At 39.6% G+C, this 5,000-nt stretch overlaps 1 protein-coding gene across 1 annotated transcript in view; it reads left to right on the top strand.

Annotated features, from left to right (window-relative positions):
• Window positions 1-5,000, top strand: part of LOC133640859 (potassium voltage-gated channel subfamily H member 5-like) — a 114,645-nt gene that overhangs the window by 68,719 nt on the left and 40,926 nt on the right. The window lies entirely within an intron of this gene.

Raw genomic sequence — 5,000 nt, 5'->3', positions numbered from 1 at the left:
CGCCGATAGCTTTGACACAGATTCCACTCATGATTAGCGCCGACTTCTGGGCCTGTTGCGACGCACGCGGACTTTCAGCTCGTTAGGCACAATGAGAAGTGATGATTTTGCACTTTTGCATGCATTGAATCATTTTTTTGAAGCCACGTCACATTTGACGATGCATGGAGTGAATCTTCTTTTTTCACCAAGCATGGCGTTGCCTGGAAGACGCTGACAGCGCGAGCATCATCATGTATCATTCATGCGCTGAGAGATAATCATGCCCGAGTCATGCTGGCAGCCGATAAGTCCAGAGACCCCCACAAGTATCCAGAACCTCGTCTCGGCAGAAGGAACTGCTGAGCAAGCATTGCAGATGTCGTTGGGCCGGCAGTCAACAAACAAGTCAATGATTGCAGTGACAAACTTGCCATCCAAACAATACACCGTTTGTTGACAAGAAGACATGACAGCACATTCGGTCTCTTTATTAAGCAGAGGTAACACAGTCTGGTGAAAATATTTAAAAGAGCTGCTAACTAAAAAAATAAAAATAAAAAGATAATAAAAAAATAAAAATAAATAAATAAATAAAAATTAAAACTAGAACAGCCAAATAGCTAAAACTAGTATGCATATATATATCTAAAAAAAGGCTTTTAAAAAAAAAAGGGGTTTTAAGCCTTTTTTAAAAGCCTCCACAGTCTGTGGTGCCCTCAGGTGGTCAGGGAGAGCGTTCCGCAGACTGGGAGCGGCGGAGCAGAAAGCCAGTCCAGTGAGGGTTTATTAAATGTGAAGTTTTTTTCAGCGTAAGTTAGTGGTGAGCTCAGGTGAAACAAAGCATTTGTCGGTGGGCCGGCTCGTCAACAAACAAGTCAATGATCGCAGTGACAAACCTGCCATCCAAACAATACACCGTTTGTTGACAAGAAGACATGACAGCACATTCGGTCTCTTTATTAAGCAGAGGTAACACAGTCTGGTGAAAAGATTTAAAAGAGCTGCTAACTGCTAAATGTCAGGATCAAACATCGATGACATCTATTAAACAAGACAACCTCAAAGTGCTACAGTGTATTTCAAAAAATAAAAATAAAAAGATAATAAAAAAATTAAAATAAATAAATAAATCAAAATTAAAACTAGAACAGCCAAATAGCTAAAACTAGTATGCATATTTCTAAAAAAAAAAAGAAGGGTTTTTTAAAAAGAAGGGTTTTTAAGCCTTTTTTAAAAGCCTCCACAGTCTGTGGTGCCCTCAGGTGGTCAGGGAGAGTGTTCCACAGACTGGGAGCGGCAGAGCAGAAAGCCAGTCCAGTGAGGGTTTATTAAATGTGAAGTTATTTTCAGCGTAAGTTAGTGGTGAGCTCAGGTGAAAATCCACCTGCAAAGCATTTTTCGTTGGGCTGGCTAGTCAACAAACAAGTCAATGATTGCAGTGACAAACCTGCCATCCAAACAATACACCGTTTGTTGACAAGAAGACATGACAGCACATTCGGTCTCTTTATTAAGCAGAGGTAACACAGTCTGGTGAAAATATTTAAAAGAGCTGCTAACTGCTAAATGTCAGGATCAAACATCGATGACATCTATTAAACAAGACAACCTCAAAGTGCTACGGTGTATTTCAAAAAATAAAAATAAAAAGATAATAAAAAAAAAAATAAATAAATAAAAATTAAAACTAGAACAGCCGAATAGCTAAAACTAGTATGCATATATATATCTAAAAAAAGGCTTTTTTTTAAAAAGAAGGGTTTTTAAGCCTTTTTTAAAAGCCTCCACAGTCTGTGGTGCCCTCAGGTGGTCAGGGAGAGTGTTCCACGGACTGGGAGCGGCGGAGCAGAAAGCCAGTCCAGTGAGGGTTTATTAAATGTGATGTTTTTTTTCAGCGTAAGTTAGTGGTGAGCTCAGGTGAAACCACCTGCAAAGCATTTGTCGTTGGGCTGGTTAGTCAACAAACAAGTCAATGATCGCAGTGACAAACTTGCCATCCAAACAATACACCGTTTGTTGACAAGAAGACATGACAGCACATTCGGTCTCTTTATTAAGCAGAGGTAACACAGTCTGGTGAAAAGATTTAAAAGAGCTGCTAAATGCTAAATGTCAGGTTCAAACATCGATGACAACTATTAAACAAGACAACCTCAAAGTGCTACAGAGTATTTAAAAAAATAAAAATAAAAAGATAATAAAAAAATAAAAATAAATAAATAAATCAAAATTAAAACTAGAACAGCCAAATAGCTAAAACTAGTATGCATATATCTAAAAAACAAAAAAGGCTTTTTTAAAAAGAAGGGTTTTTAAGCCTTTTTTAAAAGCATCCACAGTCTGTGGTGCCCTCAGGTGGTCAGGGAGAGTGTTCCACGGACTGGGAGCGGCGGAGCAGAAAGCCAGTCCAGTGAGGGTTTATTAAATGTGAAGTTTTTTTCAGCGTTAGTTAGTGGTTTCACTTGCAGAGCATTTGTCGTTGGGCCGTCTAGTCAACAAACAAGTCAATGATTGCAGTGACAAACCTGCCATCCAAACAATACACCGTTTGTTGACAAGAACACATGACAGCACATTCGGTCTCTTTATTAAGCAGAGGTAACACAATATGGTGAAAAGATTTAAAAGAGCTGCTAACTGCTAAATGTCAGCTTCAAACAATGATGACATATATTAAACAAGACAAGAAGCAAGGGAATAAACAGAGACAGAATTCAATTTTGTTCAATTTGAGGAGAAACGTGTCGACCTGTAACCTCTAACAGTGTCACCCACGCTCTAACGGAAAAAGGTTCACGTCTCCTCTTTTATTTGGATATTCCCTGTTTACATAACAACAGCTGTTTCTAAAGGAATGTATGTATGTAAACAGCCATTGTTTTCGGTCACATAAACACAAAAGAAACTCGATCCAGGACTGGTCCTGGATCGAGCTTGGGCAGGTCTTGGAGCAAAATAGATAACCCTTCCCGTCTCCTCCCATCGTACACAATGGAATTTTACAATCCTTTGGCTTGGTGCAACAAAGACAGCTTTCGTCTGTTCACTGGGAACTCAGCGAACAGAAAGTTTTTTGATAATTTACATACAATTTTTCTGACACGAAAGCCAACCAACACAGCTCCGTTGAAACCCTCCACGACGTCACCCGTCGCCTGGCAACAGGCCCCGCCTTTTAAAAGCAAAGACACACGCAGACTGTGCTCTACATGAAACGTCCTTCAACTGCAAATGCCAGCTACTTGAAGGTTGTTATTTTTTTTAAAGTAACGTATTAATTACTTTCCCTGGTAATTCAATACATTTATTTAAGAGTAATTCTGTTAGTAATACAATTACTTTTTTGGAAAAGTATTGAGTAACTATAATTACTTTTTAAAAGTATTTTTCAGAACACTGGCTAAGAGTCATGCCTTATCATACCTTGCAGAATTGTAACAACACAGTTCCTGTTATCTTTACGGGGGGAGTAGACGGCACAGACCACAAGGGGGCATAGTAGTTCTATGTATTTATTATATACATTTAAAATATATATATAATTAAAGCTGCAAGCAGCATTGGTCGGGTCCGCCTTCTGGCAGGTGCTAGTCCTAGGTGTCCAATACTTTTGTCCAGTGGTAGTCCTGAGTGAGACCTACATAGAGGTTTTTGTTTCGTGTCTCTACGATATTGGTACTGGGAGTTAGAGGAAGTTGTGTCTGAGTTCACATTGTCATAATAGGTGTTGTGTGTATTGAGGCCAAAGAAGGTCTAATCGCAGTTTCGTTGTCATTTTTGGCACCGTAGCAGCATCAGTGCTGCGGGTCTTTGAAGGCTCGTAAAATCAAAACGGTAGCACTTAATCATTATCCGTCGTCAACTTTTAATCAGAAGGGTTCAATCCCTCTCCTGTAGCAGTTTGAAGCCGAAACGACAAACGCGCTCAGAGGAGATAATGTTTGATGTTTGGTGACCGTTTGGTACAAAAATGTTGTTTTGAAATGGAGATAACAAACTTCCTGTTGATTTTTGCTGAAGGGTGTCAATGTATGAAATGTAGGTCTAAATGAGACCTACGTAGAGGTATTTGTTTCATGTCTCTACGACGTTCCTACCGGAAGTTATAAGCAGTTTTGTCTGAGTTTTCCTCTAAAAAGCATTTTTTTCTCTGTTTTATTAAAAAATTGCTCTAGAGCACAATTTTGAGTTTCGGGGTTCGGTTTTTTTTTGAGATCGCAATTTCTACCAGTCCCAATGTGTGTGCGAAGTTTGGTGAGTTTTGAAGTATTTTAAGGGGGTCAAATTAGAGGTCAAAGATGTAAAAAACAGTGTTTTTAGTACATTTTTGTCAAAAAAGGTAAATTGCCAATTTCCTGTTGATTTTCGCCCGAGAATGTGTCATTATGAGTTGTAGGTCTAGAGCAGACCTACATACAGGTTTTTGTTTCATGTCTCTACGACCTTCCTAGTGGGAGTTAGAGGCAGTCTGTTTTTTTTTTTTCCTAGGGGGCGCTAGAGCTCAATTTTGTGTTTTGGGGTTAGGTTTTTATATTAAAGTCTGCTGGCCTACTTTTTGGATGTGTGTAAAAAATTTGGTGAGTTTTGAAGCATGTTAAGGGGGTCCAAGTAGTGCGCAACGGAGCGGAAGAATAATAATAATAATAAAGAATAATAAAACATTACAATTTCAATAGGGTCCTTTCGTCCCATTGCAAAAGGACTCCCTTTGGGATTCCTTTTGAAAAGGTCCTGTGCGGACCCTAATAATCAAACTGTCACGTGTGGGGGGGTCGCAGCTTACTGCGGGGTTCGTTCCCCCGGGATGCAGACGGACCACTCCGAACAAGGCGTGCAGGTAGGAACATGATTTATTCGTAGAACTCAAACAAGTACCAAAAACTGAAAACAAGCCAGAGGAAACATGTGCCGATCGCACTCGAAGTTAAGGCTAACACTTAGCATAGGCTAGAAGACAAGGAATACTCACGTAACTGTAGCATAAGCAAACAAAGAAGCCAGGCCGACTGACCGGCAAA

Source organism: Entelurus aequoreus, linkage group LG23 (assembly GCF_033978785.1).
Source record: "Entelurus aequoreus isolate RoL-2023_Sb linkage group LG23, RoL_Eaeq_v1.1, whole genome shotgun sequence".
In the NCBI taxonomy this organism is placed as follows: Eukaryota; Metazoa; Chordata; class Actinopteri; order Syngnathiformes; family Syngnathidae; genus Entelurus; species Entelurus aequoreus.
This window is presented reverse-complemented; position numbering and strand designations above follow the sequence as displayed.